Source organism: Poeciliopsis prolifica, unplaced genomic scaffold (genome assembly GCF_027474105.1).
Source record: "Poeciliopsis prolifica strain line A6 unplaced genomic scaffold, Auburn_PproV2 SCAFFOLD109, whole genome shotgun sequence".
In the NCBI taxonomy this organism is placed as follows: Eukaryota; Metazoa; Chordata; class Actinopteri; order Cyprinodontiformes; family Poeciliidae; genus Poeciliopsis; species Poeciliopsis prolifica.
In genome coordinates, this window is record NW_026562484.1 from 474,163 (window position 1) to 497,039 (window position 22,877).

At 38.9% G+C, this 22,877-nt stretch overlaps 1 pseudogene; it reads right to left on the reverse strand.

Annotated features, from left to right (window-relative positions):
* Positions 1-1,769: 1,769 nt before the first annotated feature.
* On the reverse strand, positions 1,770-18,939 carry LOC129354396 (NACHT, LRR and PYD domains-containing protein 3-like; annotated as a pseudogene).
* Between the last annotated feature and the right edge of the window lie 3,938 nt (positions 18,940-22,877).

Below are 22,877 nucleotides of genomic sequence, written 5' to 3' on the forward strand. Positions count from 1 at the left end.
TTTACTGAGTGAAGATATTTAAACTCAAGTTTATCACTGCCAAGTTACATTATTTATTATGATTCACCATCTAGTTAAACAATAAGTTTGTTTATTGCTATAATCAATTTTATTAGATGAAGCTACATTAACAGTGACCTGTTATTTTGTTAGTAACTTGAACCAACATGAATATTTAAGAGCCTCTCATCACTCTAACATAATGTTTCAAACAGTAATAAATTATTTAGTGTGTTTACTAGTGATCATTAGTTAAATATTGTTTAGATATTATTAGTCATAGATTCAGTTTTTTATACTTTTGGTAAATTTCAGGTGCAGAATTCAAAGAGGTCAATATTTAATATTATTATGCAAACATGTATTGTGTAATGAAAGCTCAGCAGAAAATACCAGGAAATTAAAATATTTGTTTAAAATCATCAGTAAAAGTTTTGTTGCATCATTTCCTCTCTGAGCCGTTTACAGCAGCAGATAGAAAGACCAGAGCTGCACAAACATCAGAAACTGGATTCAAATGAAGCAAACATGCAGGCTGGAAACGGCTGAACAGAAATATGTTTCATATTCATGTTTTAACCCCAATAATATGAAAATATTATATAAAAATCAGAGAAAAATAATAAACTTTACAAACTGAATCAAGTTCAGATCAAAACTCCATGAAGCCTCTAAATGGAGCCGAGTTACAATTTCATCTTCATCGACCAAAGAGAAAAACAATATCAGATCCAAAATGGCAGACAGGAGGAAATCACTCAGGTCAAAGGTCATCATGATCCAGTCAGTCTCTTTAGACTCAAACTGCTGCAGCTTCTGAGGATCAGCAGGAAACAGAGACGATTCTCTTCTTTACACAGATCATCAGAACCTGCAGAGAGAAGCAAGACGCACAGATCAGATCAGTGAGTTTCCAGCTTCTCTCCAGCAGCAGTCAGTGACGCAGCACATCCAGTAGAAACAGCAGCAGGGCCTTCAGTCCTGATCAGAGCAGCTTCCTTTCAGCTCTCATCTTAACGTGTTGCAGTGAACACACTGAGCTCCAAGCTCACACACCTACACACACTTTCAGCATCCAGTCTGCTTCCTCTGCAGGTTCCACTCAAGTCCACAGTGGAAACAAACTGCTGAGAGTCTGAAGGCTTCACTGCTGCAGCTGCTGCTGCTGCATTTAGACACAAACTGCTGCTGATGAACATCTCATCTGCTGCTGGAACATCAGCTGACTGTCCAACATGGAGGCTGTCCCTGAACACATCTGGATGAGACTGAGGACAGGAGGACACATGTCCAGATGGGAGGAGTGGACTTGGGCAGAAAGAGCAGCTGCTGACTAAATGAATGATGGTTTGTGAAATCAGAGCCAGTGGTTTCCAGGCTGCAGTCAGACTGATCTCAGAGCTGTGACCAACATCAACCTGATCACTTGTTTCCTGTTGAACTGAGAGAACAAGCAGGTCTGAGATCAGATCTGCTGCTGCCACAGGTTGATGAATGAGGACCACTGTCTCTAGACATGTTGGACGGCTGGACGCTGGAGTCCAGCTGGACTTCCTGGAGACATGGACACAGCAACACAAACACAGGAACACAGCAAGCTGCTGCTGCTCTGATTGGCTGATTGCTGTCTCTGTGTCCAATCAGGAAGCCTGAACCATTCTCCTCCCACTGAGAAGCTGCAGCTTTACTGGGAACACTGGAGCTTTGCTTGATAGGAACTGGTTTAGTTCAAGATGCTGACAGCAGCTGGACTCAATGAAAACATTTACTTACTGAACATCTTTTACAAAACGCTTCAACTGCTGAATGTCTGAATCTTTCAGGTTGTTGTTCCTGCTCAGGTCCAGTTCAGTCAGATGGGAGGGGTTAAAGGTCAGAGCTGAGGCCAGAGAAGAACAGCTGATCTCTGACAACCTGCAGCTGATCAACCTGAATAAAGAATAAAAGATGTGAGCTGAAGCCAACAGGATGCAGGTTAAAACTGAAATATCAACAAATTAATAATAAAATGTAGAAAATTAATTTCACTGAATGTAAAAGTGAAACATGATGAACTGATGTTTAATATTTGATCCAGTAAAACTGGTTTATGGAGTCCAAACCAGCAGAACCAGAACATGTTATTATGACGTGTTGTTAGAATATTTCAGTGGTTCTGGTCGGGAATTAAAACTCTAATATTTCAGTTCAGATTCATTTTAAATATCAATCTGATTCCTGATGTTTCTACATCTGTTCATCTTTACAGGTTAATAAAGTTTGTGGTTTTATCAATGATGGTTTATTGATCATTTATGATCAGAAGGTCAGAGATGTGGATGAACATCATTATTTAGTGAATTAAGCCTCAGTCTGTCTTGGACATAAAGACATTTTATCAGATTTTATATCTGATTATTTGGTGGATATTAAGACATTTAATGATCCTAATATCAGAGTTTTATCAGCCTTTATTCTCCAATCTGACCTTTGACCTTCTCTCTGCAGGTGTGGTTGGTGTCTGTGAAATGAAGGCTGTGATTGGTTGAATGTGATGGTGGGAGGAGGAACTGCTTGTGCTTTTATAATACAGAGAAACTTTAACTAGACCATGGTTTCTTACATTAATCGTTGTATTCTGCATTCAGGATTCTGTAGAAAACCACAGAGCTCCTTCACTCCAGAATTTTCCAGGTTGTTGTTCCAGCTCAGGTCCAGTTGAGTCAGATGGGACGGGTTGGACTTCAGAGCTGACATCAGAGAAGAACAGCTGATCTCTGACAACCTGCAATCGATCAACCTGAATAAAGAATAAAAGATGTGAGCTGAAGCCAACAGGATGCAGGTTAAAACTGAAATATCAACAAATTAATAATAAAATGTAGAAAATTAATTTCACTGAATGTAAAAGTGAAACATGATGAACTGATGTTTAATATTTGATCCAGTAAAACTGGTTTATAGAGTCCAAACCAGCAGAACCAGAACATGTTATTATGACGTGTTGTTAGAATATTTCAGTGGTTCTGGTCGGGAATTAAAATGGACCTTCAGAACCAAATTGTGACATTAGAGCTGTTAATGAATGCTGCAGTGATTTAATGGCAGCAGCTCATTTCCACAGTGACCTTTGACCTTCTATTGACTGGAACTGAGTGATTTATCTGGAGGACCAACAGCTGCAATAATTACACTTCACTCATTCATAAACACATGAACACATGAGTGGAAACTGAACTGACTGATTTATCTGCAGGATCAATAAATTCCTGCTTCAAACCAAATGTTGACTTTTGTCTAAGTTTGAATTTGATCAATTTATTGTTATTTTCATCTATTTCCATTTGCTTGATTCTGACTGACTGTATGATTATCTTCATATTTTGATCCAGGGCTGTTGTATTGATGATTATCTCCTATTGATGGTTTATTGGTTGATTATTGGATCATGTGACTGCTGCTCCATGTCTTCTTTGGTCCTGTTTAAAGTTGTCTAGAAATAAAGCTGCTCTGCTATCCGCTGTCCCACCGTGCGTCCATCCAGCTCCTCCTGTCAACGTCACAACTTCCTGCTGCATCGTCACAAACTCACAGGATTCCTGCTGCTTCACCTCAGACATTATTAGAAAGAACCAAGGAAAGGGAGGGAATACTTTGTTTACCTGGCATTTATTCACACAGGTTATCAAATGTTTCAATATTATTTTCATTTACTTAGATTGATGCTGCTGGTCAAAATGAAACTGTTTCTGTTGGACTGAGCTCTAATATTTCAGTTCAGATTCATTTTAAATATCAATCTGATTCCTGATGTTTCTACATCTGTTCATCTTTACAGGTTAATAAAGTTTGTGGTTTTATCAATGATGGTTTATTGATCATTTATGATCAGAAGGTCAGAGATGTGGATGAACATCATTATTTAGTGAATTAAGCCTCAGTCTGTCTTGGACATAAAGACATTTTATCAGATTTTATATCTGATTATTTTGTGGATATTAAGACATTTAATGATCCTAATATCAGAGTTTTATCAGCCTTTATTCTCCAATCTGACCTTTGACCTTCTCTCTGCAGGTGTGGTTGGTGTCTGTGAAATGAAGGCTGTGATTGGTTGAATGTGATGGTGGGAGGAGGAACTGCTTGTGCTTTTATATACAGAGAAACTTTAACTAGGCCATGGTTTCTTACTCTAATCGTTGTATTCTGCATTCAGGATTCTGTAGAAACCACAGAGCTCCTTCACTCCAGAATCTTTCAGGTTGTTTCCACTCAGGTCCAGTTCAGTCAGATGGGAGGGGTTAAAGGTCAGAGCTGAGACCAGAGATGAACAGCTGATCTCTGACAAACTGCAGTACTCCAACCTGAATAAAGAATAAAAGATGTGAGCTGAAGCCAACAGGATGCAGGTTAAAACTGAAATATCAACAAATTAAAAAAAAATGTAGAAAATTAATTTCACTGAATGTAAAAGTGAAACATGATGAACTGATGTTTAATATTTGATCCAGTAAACTGGTTTATAGAGTCCAAACCAGCAGAACCAGAACATGTTATTATGACGTGTTGTTAGAATATTTCAGTGGTTCTGGTCGGGAATTAAAATGGACTTTTAGAACCAAAGTGTGACATTAGAGATGTTAATGAATGCTGCAGTGATTTAATGGCAGCAGCTCATTTCCACAGTGACCTTTGACCTTCTATTGACTGGAACTGAGTGATTTATCTGGAGAACCAATAGCTGCAATAATTACACTTCACTCATTCATAAACACATGAACATGAGTGGAAACTGAACTGATTGATTTATCTGGAGGATCAATAAATTCCTGCTTCAAACCAAATGTTGACTTTTGTCTAAGTTTGAATTTGATCAATTTATTGTTATTTTCATCTATTTCCATTTGCTTGATTCTGACTGACTGTATGATTATCTTCATATTTTGATCCAGGGCTGTTGTATTGATGATTATCTCCTATTGATGGTTTATTGGTAGATTATTGGATCATGTGACTGCTGCTCCATGTCTTCTTTGGTCCTGTTTAAAGTTGTCTAGAAATAAAGCTGCTCTGCTATCCGCTGTCCCACCGTGCGTCCATCCAGCTCCTCCTGTCAACGTCACAACTTCCTGCTGCATCGTCACAAACTCACAGGATTCCTGCTGCTTCACCTCAGACATTATTAGAAAGAACCAAGGAAAGGAGGGAATACTTTGTTTACCTGGCATTTATTCACACAGGTTATCAAATGTTTCAATATTATTTTCATTTACTTAGATTGATGCTGCTGGTCAAAATGAAACTGTTTCTGTTGGACTGAGCTCTAATATTTCAGTTCAGATTCATTTTAAATATCAATCTGATTCCTGATGTTTCTACATCTGTTCATCTTTACAGGTTAATAAAGTTTGTGGTTTTATCAATGATGGTTTATTGATCATTTATGATCAGAAGGTCAGAGATGTGGATGAACATCATTATTTAGTGAATTAAGCCTCAGTCTGTCTTGGACATAAAGACATTTTATCAGATTTTATATCTGATTATTTGGTGGATATTAAGACATTTAATGATCCTAATATCAGAGTTTTATCAGCCTTTATTCTCCAATCTGACCTTTGACCTTCTCTCTGCAGGTGTGGTTGGTGTGTGTGAAATGAAGGCTGTGATTGGTTAAATGTGATGGTGGGGGAGGAACTGCTTGTGCTTTTATAATACAGAGAAACTTTAACTAGGCCATGGTTTCTTACTCTAATCGTTGTATTCTGCATTCAGGATTCTGTAGAAAACCACAGAGCTCCTTCACTCCTGAATCTTCAGGTTTTTGTTCCTGCTCAGGTCCAGTTGAGTCAGATGGGAGGGGTTGGACGTCAGAGCTGAGACCAGAGAAGAACAGCTGATCTCTGATAAACTGCAGCTGATCAACCTGAATAAAGAATAAAAGATGTGAGCTGAACCAGCAGGATGCAGGTTAAAACTGAAATATCAACAAATTAATAATAAAATGTAGAAAATTAATTTCACTGAATGTAAAAGTGAAACATGATGAACTGATGTTTAATATTTGATCCAGTAAAACTGGTTTATAGAGTCCAAACCAGCAGAACCAGAACATGTTATTATGACGTGTTGTTAGAATATTTCAGTGGTTCTGGTCGGGAATTAAAATGGACTTCAAGTTTTAAAAATAGTTTCACATCAGAGTCAAAGTGAAGGTTGGTTGATCTCAGGTATCAGGAGGAAACCTTTGACTCTGTTGAGCCACCAGGTGGCGCTGCTCTGCTGGTGATCAGGTTCTCAGTTCTTTGTTCTACCAAAGTATTTACTGAACTATGGGTCAGGAAATACTTTAGAACCGATTCTGGTTCGGTCTGGACCAGGGATCTTTAACTCCAGGCCTTGATGGCCGGCGTCCTGCGACCTTCAACACCTGAGTCCCATCATGAGGTCATCAGCAGGACTCTGGAGAACCGGACTGCGTCCTGAGGGACAATTCATCATTTCATTCAGGTGTTGAAGCAGAACATCTAAAGGTTAAAGGTCACCAAACATGGAGGCCTGGATTTGAAGAGTCCTGGTCTAGAAGCTGCTATGCTGCCTCCTGTCTACCTGCATGTTGCCATGACAACGGCTCAGCCAATCACCAACAAGCAGATGTTGTCCATCTACCTGGTGACATCCCAGCAGAGACAGAGGACAGCTGGAGACCAGATGTTTGCTGCAGTGACGACACAGAGACGTCTTTACTATTGATCACATCTGATCAATACTGATCAATACTGATCAATACTGATCACATCTGATCAATTCTGATCCATTCTGATCACATATGATCAATACTGATCACATCTGATCAATACTGATCACATCTGATCATCAGGAACATGATGGATGAATCTGAATCAGCTCTAGTTTCTGATCAGTGACCTGATGAAGCGTCTCTGAGCTCAGAGAGTCGAGGCTCCAACTGACTGTCAGCTGCCAGACTGGAGAGACGGTTCTGCTCTGACCCGGTCCAACAGAACCACAGCTTCAGGACAAAGCTGAGCTGGAGGAACCGGCTGCTGCTGCTGACAGTTTTTATTCATATTATAGTTTCTTTTATTACAAACAGAACTTCTCTGGTTCTGGTTTTACTCTGAAGGAACATTTTATTATTAATGTGAAGAAGAAATTAGAAATAAATCAATTTGATCATTTTAATCTTTCTCAGAACAAACTGAAACATCTCCATCATTAATTATCATCATTTGACTTTTGAACTTATTTTTGTTCATCAGTTAAAACATTTATAGTGAAAAATAAAGATCAATATTCTCAAAGTCTGAAAATGAAAATAATTTATTTATAAAGCAAAAGATTTTAGAAATTATATTCTGACATTTTGAGAGCAGATTGTTTTTAAATAAAAGAATAAATGTGAAGATAAATAAATATTAAAGTATCAATGAAAGATTTTATAGGATAAATAGAGAAAACAAACCTCAGATTCTTCACTTTACTGACTGAACTCTGCAGGATCTCAAACACATTATTCAGTCCAGATTCTGTTCTGGTTCCCTGCATGTGGATCTGATTTATTTCCAGTTCAGTCAGATGTTGGTTGGACTTCAGAGCTGAAGCCACAGCTTCACATTCAGCCTCTCCGAGTTCACAGCCACCAAGTCTGTGATTAGAGAAGAAATAAAGTCAGTTCTAATGAAACCAGATCATCTATTTAAACACATTTAATAACATTGATATCATCTGATGAACATCTGGTCTTCACATCCATTTACTGAGTTTGATCATTTCATCACTAACATCCTGGTTCTGGTTCTGTTCCTGAGGAAACCAGGAGCTTCAGCTGCAGCCAGATGCTGAAGGAAAGTTGAGTTTCCTCCACAGACTGCCCCCCACCACCCGACTATATAGATATGAAATATCTATCATGATGGTCATGAATGGACCCAGCAGCTCTGCTAAAAGCATCCTGATGCTTCCAGCAGAGCTGTCCTCCTGTCTCCCATCAGATGATCCTCTGTGGCTCCACACATCAAGCAGCATCTTTCCTGGTGAAGCACTGAAGGTTTTCCCAGTAACTGGAAGAGGCTGGAATGTCTAAAGCAGTGGAGATCAATACGTCGGTTGTGATGGATTGTGGGAAGGTTTAGAGTCGATCTCAGCAGGAGGAAACAAACTGAACACGACCAGGAGGCTGAAAGCAGCAAGTCCTGATCTGATGCTCTTATCCACATATTCACTCAGATCCAAAAGCTTTGTCATTTTATTAAAGGATTAAAATAATAAAAATCAACAAAGTGTGATCAAATGAAAGACTCAGCAAACTAATAATATCTGTAACTATTGTTTCAACAAGGTGTTGCACAATTCAGAGCGTTTTGGTTCCACTACCAACAAAAAGTGAGTCAGAGATGGACTGACTAGCAGAGCAGGAGTTAAATCATCAAGCAGCTCTGTGTTCAGAGAGATGATCAATAATCACAAAATAAACATCAGGACTGAAAACCCAACATCATGATGGACTCAATGGTTTGTTTTAATGTAATCTCTGCTCCGCTTGCGCAGCTCAGGTGGTTGCCACGGCAACGCGTGTGTTGGAGAGAGAGTAAAGGAGAGGTTTAGAGTCGATCACCTGTTCAGGTTATTTTACCTTCGTTTGTCTTTGCTGTGGTTCATCAGAGCTGCTGGAGTTTCTGAACGTTCAATAAACGACAAACTTGGACTAATGAACTCGATCAGTGGAGAGAATACGTCACTCACCACAAACAGGACAAATATTTCACTATTTAGCAAAGAAATGGTTCCTATGGCCACAATTATATACAATTAAATTAATTGTCCAATATAAATAAATGAGTTTTGTTCTCTGGCATCTTGCTTTGAGCTCAGAGTCTCAGAGGTTTTTCCTCTTTCAAACATGCTGTTTATTTTTGTCTCTTATTGAGTGGAAATATTGATGATGATGAGACTTTCTCCAAATGATAATCATTCTCAACCTTCATGAGGAGCTGACATTCACATTGACACTGACATAAAATCCAGTCCAACATCTGGTTTGAGGAACCAGATGTTGGAGGAAAATGATCCCAACTTCAGAAGATGAGCTTTTAACTCTTTGGTTCCTCCTGTCAGTCTGCAACGTCTCATATTGAGGTCGACCCAAAGTTCAGATCTACCATCACTGACTGACACCTGCTGGTCTCAGGTTTACAACCAGCTTCTGACTGAGAAACCAGTAACCTGCTCCCAGTGTCAGAATCTCACTGAGGAAGAAACTGCATCAGCTTTTCTACCAACATGGAAGCAGAGCTTTGGAGGATCTGACAGAAGTCACTTTGGAGTGACGGCCGTTTCTATGCTACAGTTAGCAGCAGCGACAGAAACCTGAACAATGGAGGGAGGAGGGAGATGCGCATTTTATTGCTGGAGAAACAAGAATTTCAGGATTTGACAGGCTTAGTGACAGGTCTATCACTGAGACATGATCACTTTCTGATCACTTGTTACTTCAATATTCATGTCTGCTGTGGATCCAAACCACCACCCAAAGAGTTTCTGAACTTTGAACTTGTTGCCGCTTTTAGCCTGAAGCGATGGAAGCCGATGGCACAACCTGGTTAAACGAACAAACAGTGAACTCTGACTAGAGAGCAGATGCACAGAGTGGAGGAAACATCGTCTACATGTTTCTTTGCAAATACTTAGAGAGGGACTTGCAAAGTAGCAGAGAGCTGTGAAAGCTGCAGAATCTCGTTTCTTTAAACTTTCACAAACCACACATGATTTTTATCACATCGAAATCTCTTATGCCTTCATCCAATCTCTCTGAAGACTTCCTGATATTTTTCAGAGACAAATTTTCTGACCTTAGATTTTCTCCTGTTTCTAGTGGATCCAACATCTTGTTGTGAAAGTTTAGAGTCCCTGAATGAGTCAACAATATAAAGTCAAAGTCAAAACGTTAACTCTACAGTTAACGTTTTAACTATTTCAGTAATCTAACCAAGTTACTTTTTACAGTAACTCTGCCATCTGACTGATCTGGACTCACCGAGCCTTTCTGCAGTTCCTCACAACTGAACCAATCTCAGTCGCCCCCATTCTGATGTGTTGTACTTCTCCAGGTCCAACTCATCCAGAACCTCTGACATCTGCAGCATGAAGGACAGAGCTGAACACTGGATCTCTGACAGTTTCTTCCCTGATTCCAGGAACTCTTGGATCTCCTGAAAAACTGAGAGATCCTTCATCTCCACCAGACAGTGGAAGATGTTGATGCTTCTGTCAGGAGAGATTTCATCAGTGTTCATCTCCTTCAGGTTGGTGATGATTCTCTGGATGGTTTCTGGACTGTTCTCTGTCTGACCCAGAAGGCCTCCTAACAGTCTCTGGTTGGACTCCAGAATGAGGCCATGAAGGAAACGCACAAACAGGTCCAGGTGGCCATTTTCACTATAAAAGGATTTCACTAGGACATTTTCCATGAAGTCCTCCAGAGATGCTTCACTGCATGTTTCTTTCAGGAACTTCTTCACTACCTCTGAGTTCCTGCTGGTGAAACAGTGGAACATGTAGACTGCAGCCAGAAACTCCTGAATGCTCAGATGAACAAAGCAGTAGACTGGTTTCTGGAAGATCAGATTCTCTCTTTTTGAAGATCTCTGTACAAACTCCTGAGTACACTGAGGCCTCTGTGACCTCCAGACCACACTGCTCCAGGTCTTCTTGGTAGAACATGATGTTTCCTTTCTCCAGATGTTCAAACGCCAGCCTCCCCAGCTTCAGAAGAACTTCCCTGTCAGCCTCCATCAGCTCCTGTGGACTTGTCTCATGTCCTCCATGGTACTTGTTGTTCTTCCTCTTTGTCTGGACCAGCAGGAAGTGTGAGTACATGTCAGTCATGGTCTTGGGCAGCTCTCCTCTCTGCTCTGAGGTCACCATGTTCTCCAGAACTGTAGCAGTGATCCAGCAGAAGACTGGGATTCCACACATGATGTGGAGGCTCCTGGAGGTCTTGATGTGGGAGATGATTCTGCTGGACAGCTCTTCATCACTGAACCTCTTCCTGAAGTACTCCTCCTTCTGGGTGTCGCTGAAGCCTCGTACTTCTGTCGCCCTGGTAACACATGAAGGAGGGATCTGATTGGCCGCTGCAGGTCTGGAAGTTATCCAGATGAGAGCCGAGGGAAGCAGGTTCCCCTTGATGAGGTTTGTCAGCAGAACGTTGACTGATGATTTCTGTGTGACGTCAGAAACCAGCTGACTGCTGCTGAAGTCCAGTGAAAGTCTGCTTTCATCCAGGCCATCAAAGATGAAGAGGAGTTTGCAGCCAGCCAGCTGCTCTGCTGGGAGCTTCTGGAGTGTTGGATGGAAAACATGGAGCAGGGAGAGAAGACTGTGCTGCTGATCTCTGATCAAGTTCAGCTCCCTGAACGAAAGCAGAACCACCACACTGACATCTTGGTTCTCCAAGCCCTCTGCCCAGTCCAGAGTGAACTTCTGCACTGAGAAGGTTTTTCCAACACCAGCGACGCCGTTGGTCAGAACCACTCTGATGGCTCCATGTTGGTCAGGGAAGGTTTTAAGATGTCATGGCACCTGATTGGAGAGTCATGGAGGTTCTGGATCTTGGCAGCTCTCTCCAGCTGCTTCACCTCATGCTGGGTATTAACCTCTTCACTTTGTCCCTCTGTGATGTAGAGATCAGTGTAGATCCTGTTGAGGAGGGTTCTACTTCCTGTTCATCACTTCCTTCAGTCACACATTCACATCTCTGCCTCAGACTGATCTTATGTTCCTCTAGAACCTGCTGCAGAACAACATCTGCTGAAATAAAGAAGAAACAACTGAAGTAAAATAACCCATCTGAAACAGAATTTGATCCATCATCACAAACAGAATATTGTTCTATAATCAAACATCACATTTCAGCTTCTGTTTTGTGACCAGAATCTGTTCTATGTAAGTATTTAATTCACAAATCAGATCAGATGAGTAAATTGGCCTGTCACAATACCAAATTTTGCAGAGCAATTAATTGTCTCAAAAATTATTGCGATAAACGATAATATTGTTTGAAGACCTTTTTACACTGATTTCATGGAAATGATGTAATAATGTGTGGCAAATATAGATGCACTTTATTTTCAAAAGAACACTAAACACTGGAACTGATAAAACAACCAAAACAAAAATAAAATGGATTCTCAGTCTCTAACAACAAAATATGTACTTGGATAAAAACTCAACATATAAAGTCAAAGTGGAAATAAATACTGCATTCAACCAAAATTGTGCAGATTATAAAGTCTGTATACTATATGGCCTGGTAAACCCAGTAACTTCTCAGCTGTTCTTCGTTAACGTGACATAAATATAATGATTTTCATTCAGTCAGACTGACACCAGCCACATGCATTGCAGTGAAGCATTCATTAATGCCTGGTTTTAAAATGAGTTAACTGGACTTGTAGCCATTATTTACACCATGTAACAATCATTATACTGCTTGGTTCCTAGAGGAGAGCAGGTATCACCACAAGGGGCGCCTATTCCCTTTTCCTTTGTTGTACTATTGTGCAGAGTGAGAACTCTTGTAGAGGGAATGATCTGTGATGATGAGGAGCAGTCCATTGTATGAGACTATAATCTTAGTACCATGGAGATCTGGCTTTAAATGGACGAAGCGAAATAAAGTGAAAGTGTGGAAAACCTCAACATTGCATCCTGCTGTTTTGGGTTAGAGTGGCTAACAGCCATTGCTAACTCCTTGTCCAACCTCTCTCCTCACCATCACAACCACAGATCGATCCGTTATACCTCGTGTTTCTGTCGGCTAACGTTTGGGCTCTCAGGTTCTGGAAATGGGCCGACAGCTTTAAGATGGTTAGTTTGCGCTGGGCATTAAGGAAATGAGGAAGGAGGGTCAGTGGAGAGCACCTAGCCTTTTTCATTCATCAACAGAAAGAGAAAAGGCCAAAGAAACAATATAGCCGATAAATGAAATGAGGTCGATAGCTTTAATTTATCGTGCGATTAATTGATTGATTGTTTATCGCGACAGGCTTATGAGTAAACACTGACAGAATCACATCATTAAACGCTTTGAGCAACATAAACTCTTCTGCATCGTCTCACCATGTCTCATTTTACAGTTTCTATCTGAACTTCTCCCACAAATAGAAACTTCAGAAGATTGAAAAGAAGGAAAATGTTTTCCACTGGGATTTTCCAGCCTTAATGAAGGAAATCTAGAGAAAAAGCTCTAATCTTTCAGAGAAACAGCTGATTGTATCTGGCAAGGGTTCACATTTAAAATGCTATTTCTGTCAAAGACTGGATTGGATGTTTTTAAAAGAACAATAGTAGTTTTGAAAAATGACATGGGACTGATTTCATCCTTTAGAAGAAAACAATAGATTATTAGAATTATTACAGGGTTTTCTTCAGAGTATTATAGGCCTGGCAGGTTAAGCATTGGGCTTTTTACCTTTAATAAAATAACAAATATGGAGAAACATATAAACTGTAATCTGTGCTATATTATCAGAGTAATCAGTGCTTCTCAAATAGTGGGGCGGGCCCCCTTTGGGGGGCGCGGTGCGATACCTGGGGGGCGTCTGATCCTGGGGAACAGGCTTTTTTTTGGCCGAGCTAGTATAAAGTGTAATTGCGCACAGTAGGCGGCAGTGGCGCTCTCATTGTTACTTCTGTCACGTTTGCGACAGTGCAACATTTTACGACTTACAAGACAACAGGTTTGCCTTGGTTAGCAGTGTTAAGTCAACAAAAAGCTCCGACTGCGTTCTGTCTATGGCCTCCGTTATTCAACAACCCCCAACATGAAAAAGTTTTTCACAGGGATGAAAGAAAAGCGGAGAGAAACAAAGATAATGAGACAACAGAAAGTCAACCGAAAGCTAAGAAGAGGAAATACGACGAATCATATTTAGCGCTTGGCTTCACTGTGACTACAGTTGGAGAAGAGGAAAGACCGCTGTGTTTGCTGTGTCCAAAAATGCTCGCAGCGGACAGCATGAAGCCAAATAAATTAGTGCGTCACTTAAATATGTTACATCCCAATCACGCCGATAAGCCGCTAGAGTTTTTTCAGCGAAAAAAATGTTAATAAGGAAAAAATGTTATGCAGAGATGGATAGTCACGGTGGGAGTGGGGGGCGCGAATAGTTTTCTTCTTGCTAAAAGGGGGCGTAACGGAAAATAATTGAGAAGCACTGGAGTAATAAAGGTTTCTGTCTCAAACTTTCTCTCTCTGTAACATCAGCTGTTGCTTTTTTCCACCTTCGTGTCTCCAGGCACTGCAGGAACCAAACATGTGATACATTTCCTCTTTGGTCACTAGATGGCGCTGTAGGCCATGAATCTGAGTCAGGGGGCAACAGGTAGCAGGCAGGTGTTAAACTCAGAAGAGCATCCAAGTTTACTGAGTGCAGTGAAATCACTGTTGTTGTTTCCTTTGGAGTTACTGATTCTGTTTCTATTCATCTAGTCAGAACTGAATAATGTGGTGAATTTGTATCTAAAGATCCCTGGGACTGACTTTTACACACCATAATACAAAGTTATTCTCCCAGCATGTCACTAGTGCAGTACTAGGCTGCCTAGTTCATACATCAACATCAGATTTAATCAGATGTTCAGTTTTAATGCAATCAGCACAAAGAGCTGAGAACAGAGTCACTTTAAAGCAAAACCATTTACACCAGCTGGAAATACAGACATTTAGTTGGCAGGAAGATTTATAAAACCTTGAATTTCCAAATCCCAACTAAAGACGTTGAATTGGTTCAACAGACGACAGAAGGAAGCTCTGATTGGAGGAGTTCAGTCTCACCTGGAGCACAGCTGCTCTGATTGGCTGTCAGCAGTCCAGCTGCTGTTCTGGGTCTTTCTCCACACTGGGGGCAGGAGGAGGGTCCAGATGGAGCAGACTGGTCCCAGTAGGACCTGATGCAGTGTCTGCAGAACCAGTGTCCACAGCTGGTAGAGACCGGATCCATCAGAACCTCCTGACACAAAGCACAGCAGGACGGCTGCTCTTCCTCACCAACGCTGCTCCTCTTCCTCCCTCTGTGAAGACATTTCTTCATCACTGCAATAGTTCACTAACAGCAGGCTGGAGCTGTCCTGGTACCAGAAGCCGAGTCAGAACAGAACCTCAGAACATTGATGATCTCTGGTTTGAAGTATTTCATGATATTTGCTGTTATGATTGATCTTTCTTGGTTGTATTGATCCATCTGAAATCTTTATTTATTCTGAGTCAGAGCAGAAACTGTTTCCATCAGAGGCTCCAAAATCTGATTCTAATCTAGATTCCAGTGTAGAAACATGGATCATTCTTTAATGGTGGAAACCAGTAAACTGGATTCAGATCCAGTTTGCATTAATCTAAGAACTTTAGAAAGAGCCTTGTGCTGCGACAGAGCATCATTTTGGACATGATAGCAGTGATAACAACAACTTATTGAAATCTGTCTTAGTTTTTTTCTAAATCTGACTTCATGATGATTCTTTGGACTTTGGTTCTGTTTTCACTTTGTAGTTTTATTGTCCTGATTCATTGTTTAGTTGTAGTTTAGTTACAGTCCATCTTTATTGAGTCCAGTTCCTGTTTGATTTAGATGGTCGGGTTCCTTTAATGCACTTGGTTCTGATTTCTATCTGTATGTTGGATAAATAAATACATATTCCATATGTATTTATATTAATTTTAATTAATATGCATTTATACTAATTTACATTAATATTTATACTAATTTACATTAATGCATTTATATGAATTTACATTAATATTTACTAATTTACATTAATATGCATTTATACTAATTTACATTAATATTTATACTAATTTACACCAATATGTATTTATACTAATTTACATTAGTATGTATTTATACTAATTTACATTAATATGCATTTATATAATTAATATAAATATATATTATATTATATTTACATATTTTTATAATTTATATATTATACTAATTATATATTTTTAATATATATTATTTATAATAATTTATATTTTTTATATATTACATTAATATTAATATTAATTTATATTATACTAATTTATATTAATTTATGCATTTACATATGTTTTATTTACAGTAATATGTATTTATACTAATTTACATTAATATGTATTTATACTAATTTACATTAATATATTTATACTAATTTACATTAATATGTATTTATACTAATTTACATTAATATGCATTTATACTAATTTACATTAATATGGATTTATACTAATTTACATTAATATGTATTTATACTAATTTACATTAATATGCATTTATACTAATTTACATTAATATGTATTTATACTAATTACATTAATATGGATTTATACTAATTTACATTAATATGGATTTATACTAATTTACATCAATTGTATTTATACTTTTACATTAATATGCATTTATACTAATTTATATATTTGTATTTATACTAATTTACATTATGCATTTATACTAATTTACATTAATATGGATTTATACTAATTTACATTAATTTGTATTTATACTAATTTACAATTAATATGCATTTATACTAATTTATTAATATGGATTTATACTAATTTACATTATTTATTTATATTAATGTTAAATTAATATGCATTTATATACTAATTTACATTAATTTGTATTTATACTAATTTACATTAATATGTATTTATTTGTGGTGACAGTCGGACCAGCAGCTGCTTTATTTCCTGTAAATTGGGATTCATAAAGGAAAGCTGTGCAGGTTTGGTTTATCCACATTGTTTTGTAGCTGAACTTTTCTAAATTTGTCCATGTTAGTGTGAAAACTGCTCACTCTTTTACACATGAGGCTCCAGACCTCAGTGGAACATGAAAGCTGCTAGAGATTCATAAAGATGCAAAGGAAACTATTTAGTTTTTCCTCCAGTTTGTTCTGTTCTCTCAAAGCCCAGTTTAGATCTCAACTGACAAAAGAACTAAAATGAATAAAAATGATGTTTTGGTCTCCAGGAATCAGTTTCTAAGCTGAAATCAAACTTTAAATCCTGGTTGGTCTCTGCAGAGTCACATGAACCAGTTAGAAACTGGTTTCTTACTTTGGGTCTGATGGTTCTGGTTCAGTACTGAGGTCTGGAGGTTCTTCCTTTGACCAGTCACTCCTCATAGAGGGACAGACGGATCCTGGGGGTTCTGGTCTCAGTCTGTGGTTCTGATCTCTGGAACACAACAATATTATTCAGATCAAATCAATTCCTGAAAAACTGTGATAAAAACACTGAAGAAGAAGCAGAAGGTTTAAAGTTCTGGGTCGTCATCCGACCTGGATCAGCTGGGCCCAGTGTTCCCAGTATATAAACTGGTCCCAGTGTTCCCAGTATATAAACTGGTCCCAGTGTTTCCAGTATATAAAATGGGCCCAGTGTTCCCAATATATAAACTGGTCCCAGTGTTCCCAGTATATAAACTGGTCACAGTGTTCCCAGTATATAAACTGGGCCCAGTGTTTCCAGTACATAAACTGGGCCCAGTGTTCCCAGTATATAAACTGGGCCCAGTGTTTCCAGTATATAAACTGGGCCCAGTGTTCCCAGTATATAAACTGGTCCCAGTGTTCCCAGTATATAAACTGGTCCCAGTGTTCCCAGTACATAAACTGGGCCCAGTGTTCCCAGTATATAAACTGGTCACAGTGTTCCCAGTATATAAACTGGTCCCAGGGTTCCCAGTACATAAACTGGGCCCAGTGTTCCCAGTATATAAACTGGGCCCAGTGTTTCCAGTATATAAACTGGTCCCAGTGTTCCCAGTATATAAACTGGTCCCAGTGTTCCCAGTACATAAACTGGTCCCAGTATTCCGTGTATATAAACTGGTCCCAGTGTTCCCAGTATATAAACTGGTCCCAGTGTTCCCAGTATATAAGCTGGTCCCAGTGTTTCCAGTATATAAACTGGTCCCAGTGTTCCCAGTATATAAAAGGGTCCCAGTGTTCCCAGTATATAAACGGGTCCCAGTGTTCCCAGTATATGAACTGGTCCCAGTGTTCCCAGTATATAAACTGGTCACAGTGTTCCCAGTATATAAACTGGTCCCAGTGTTCCCAGTATATAAACTGGTCCCAGTGTTCCCAGTATATAAAAGGGTCCCAGTGTTCCCAGTATATAAACTGGTCCCAGTGTTCCCAGTATATAAACTGGTCCCAGTGTTCCCAGTATATAAACTGGGCCCAGTGTTCCCAGTATATAAACTGGTCCCAGTGTTCCCAGTATATAAACTGGTCCCAGTGTTCCCAGTATATAAACTGGTCCCAGTGTTCCCAGTACATAAACTGGTCCGAGTGTTCCCAGTATATAAACTGGTCCCAGTGTTCCCAGTATATAAACTGGTCCCAGTGTTCCCAGTATATAAGCTGGTCCCAGTGTTTCCAGTATATAAACTGGTCCCAGTGTTCCCAGTATATAAAAGGGTCCCAGTGTTCCCAGTATATAAACGGGTCCCAGTGTTCCCAGTATATAAACTGGTCCCAGTGTTCCCAGTATATAAACTGGTCCCAGTGTTCCCAGTATATAAACTGGTCCCAGTATTCCGTCTATATAAACTGGTCCCAGTGTTCCCAGTATATAAACTGCTCCCAGTATTCCGTCTATATAAACTGGTCCCAGTGTTCCCAGTATATAAACAGGTCCCAATTACTTAGCTTTAAGTTTGAATAAAAATTAAGTTACTTCTTATTTATTTGCTGAAGATAAACAAGTTAATATTAAATAAATCTGTGTGGAGTCACATGAACCAGTTAGAAACTGGCTTCTTACTCTGGGTCTGATGGTTCTGGTTCAGTACTGAACCCTGGAGGTTTATGTCTGGACCGGTCACTCCTCATAGAGGGACAGACGGATCCTGGAGGTTCTGGTCGGTCCTGCTTTAGGTCCAAATCTTCCATCTTCTGGACCTCAGTAAGTCTGAAAGAAACCAGTACCAGTCAGATCCCAGTGACCCAGTCAGCAGAAAGTTGATTCCCATCACGTGTTCAGAGGATCAGAGGAACCTGATTCCAGCAGGTAACATCTGGGTTTGAATTGTTCTCTCCTTCACTTCTTCATGACCTTCTGATGTCTGCTGGCTGATCCAAGAACCTTCTGGAGAACTTCTGACTTTATGAAGAACATTTCAGATCTGAGTCTGAAACCTAAACTGGAATCATGTTCCAGGTCTGCAGAAACATCCAGAGTGAGGTCAGATGAAGTGAATGAAGGAGTGAACATTTCCTATGAAGTGGTGATGTGTTGGTCCTGAACAGATGGGCTCAGTTAAAGCAGCGGTTCTGAACCCTTTGGGGTTCTGAACCCTTTGGGCTCCAGACTCCTTCAGATGGGCTGCCAGTCCTCCTGTTGAGAGGCAGGAATATGTGGAAGAAATATTTTCCAGACGAACCAACAATCAGAGAGACTTCAGGATCAGGTGATCCATGGATCTCATGAGGAGAGATCTGATCTGATCCTCTCAGCTTTCAGCAGATCTGATCAGTTTCCAGCAGCTTAGAGAGACAAAGAGTTTCTCACTGCTGCAAGAGAAACAAGACGTCCAACTGGAAAAGAAAGAACAGAGAGGAGGAAGAGAGGGAAATCTGTTGAGTTTAAATCTGGTTTGACTCCACAGATCAGAGAAACTTCAGTTTCTGATGAACCTCAGACTGATGAGGAAGGACTGATGAGTCACATTTTATGATTTCCATAATCAGAGAAACCAGGTTAACATGATGGAGTATTATGGACACACTGAGAAAAGAAAACATGAAAATACTGGAATAAAATCTGAATATTACAACTTTATTCTGCTAATATTAGACATTTATTCAGAAAAATATTAATATTTTTATCTTATTATCCCCTAATACTCTGTTTACAGATGTTTTTATTCTGGTTTTTCTACTAAGATACATAAAAACAAAACTCTCATGTCTTAAAACAAGTTATTTCTGTCCTCCGTCTCAAAATGGAGCCTGATCTGCAGAACAAAGTTAGTTTCATTTTCTATTTACAGTCACATGACTTGTTTGTTTTCATCACTAAAATCCTCATTTGATTTGTGGAATAAATATTTACAGTTTATAGTTCAGATGGATGTTTTAGACTTAAAGAAAATAAAGTTAAAAAACTTTCAGTATTTCTACTGTAACAGGTTCTGGAGTCAGAAGAGGTCAACTACATTTCCCATGAGCCTCTACTGGCAGAACAAACCTGTTGATCAACTTTGAGCTCATAATGTCTGACAGGCGTCAAAACATAAAGACGTTTGTTTCCAGAGTTAGTGACGAACTTTCTATTCAGAGCTTTAAACGACAGCAATAAAATATGTGACATTAAACCACTTTGACACAAACAGATTCATTTAAACACAGGAAGTTGCTGCTCAACTTCCTGTTTCAACTTCCGAACCTTTCAGTCAAACTGTGACTGAAAGGTTCGGTCTGTTCTCTCTCCTCTGACCCGGAAAAGCCTGAAAACGGGTCAGAACCAGTTTGATATAAAGTGTGTACTCACTGGATCTGCTGCTCAGACGTCTGCGCCACAAAATGGAGATGCTGCAGGTGTTCTGCTTGATACAGGTGAGGAGGAGGAGCTCACCTTGTGATGTCTACACTGTAAAAAATATGTAAAAGTCACTTGTTTTAAAACATTATAATACAGTAGAAAATACATGGAATTACCATAACTCTAGAAACATAAATTTCTTGTCATATTTACATTTATGGAATGTAAAAAACACAGAAATTTATTGTGTAAATCTTAAAAATTATGAAACTCATTGAAAAACACTTTAATATTGCCATCACTTAATCACCCAAAAGTTATCAGTACTAATCGGACAAACTATAAAGTTTATGATTTATATCTGTAGGAGCCATTGTTGTCACCACCAGAGGGCGTATTGTTTTGTTTTCTGAGTGTCTGAGGGGGATGGGTTATTTAAGGTCAATTGTAATGGTGTTCAGGTGTTGACCTTTGGGAAGAGGACAGTTTTTTACTGTGTTTGGTTTGAGGGTTAGAAACGAACTTATATGTATGTAAATGGCAATTATAATAAAAGACTTTCATACAAAAGAAGATCGGCATTCTGAACGCACGTAAAAACGAACTACACCCAGAGGCAAACACTAGTAGCCCTAAAATACAGGAGTTTGGACGCTACAATATCTAAATGTAAAACCATAAACTAGACTGAAAAAATCATTTTAGAGAACAGAATGCTGGTTTGATATTTTGGTTTGTTTTTTATAAATAAATTGTATTTATAATGTGGTTTATATATCAAATTTAAACCTCAAAGGCAGCATGACTGGGTGCTACAACAACTGCACTATGCAGGACAAAAGGACTTGGCCCGGGTGGTAAAACTGCCCAGTGGATCAGGAGGGGTCAGTTACTGAACCAATTTAAAGTCACTTGTCTTAAATTCAAACAGTTACAAACTGAAACATCCAAAACATTATAATACAGTAGAAAATACATGGAGTAAAAAAATGAGGGCTGACTTCTTGGCAAAAAGGATAAGGATCCCAAAGCCTTCTGGAAAGAAGTTAAAACCATCAATAACAGTAAATCATCTCTCCCTTGCTCTGTCGATGGCATTTCTGGTACAAATATGATTGTAGATTTTTGGCAGTATCACTACAACAAGCTATTTACCTGTGTACAGAGTGAACCCTACCGAGTTGACAAGGTTAATACTGCAGAAACTATCAAAACTCACGAGGTTTATCAAGCAATTAAAGATCAGTCTGTACATAAATCCATAGGAAAGGATCTTATTTCAGCTGAACTTCTCAAATTTGCCAGTTCTAGGGTCGCCCCTCTTCTTGCTTTGTGCTTCTCTGGTTTTATGATGCATGGCTTTATTCCTGATTCCTTGATGAAACAAAGCTGGTAGAATTGGCAGCTCTGATAACTATAGACCTATAGCCATTGCTATTACACTGTCTAAAGTCTTTGAACAAATTCTTTTGCCTAAATTTGAAAAGATAGTTATGTCAATAATCAATTTGTCCAAACATGGCACTGATATGTGTATATATGGCCTAAAAGAATCACTGAATAATTATACCAGCAAAAACTCCACAGTTTTTTTTTGTGTGTGTTTTTTAGACGCTGAAGGCTTTTGATCGTGTAAATCATAGAAAATTATTTTTAAAATTGTGCCAAGCTGCTGTGCCCAAATATATAGTAAGATGTCTGACATATTGGTATCCCAATAAAACTATGCAGGTCAAATGGGACGACTGAATATCTGCATCCTTTTGTGTCAGCAATGGAGTCAGACAAGGTATTACTTTATCACCATGTTATTTAATTTTTATATGAATGATCTCTCTAAGCAGCTTAACCTGTGTAGAACTGGCTGCATGGTTGGTGATACCATTATTAATCATTTAATGTATGCTGATGATATAGTGATTTTTAGTCCAAGCTCAGCTGGTCTGCAGAAGTTGCTTAATGTCTGTTCAGCATATGATGTTAAATTTAATCCATCAAAAAGCATCATCTTGATCTGTTGGAGGACAAATGTAGCAAATTTCAAGCTGTCTGGGACTTTATCGAATGTCTCTAATGAAGTAAAATATCTTGGTCATGTGTTGACAGACACTTTGTTTGATGATGCAGATATTTACCGACAGGTTTGAATGTTAAGTGTTCAGGCAAATATCCTGGTCCGTAAGTTTGGCTTCTGTACTGATGAAGTGAAACTGCATTTGTTTCGATCATATTGTACATCATTGTATTCAGCACATTTGTGGTGCATTTTAAAAAAAGCCAGTCTTCAAAGATTGAAGGTGGCTTTTAATGATGCTTTAAGACTTTTGTTAAATAAGCCCAGATGGAC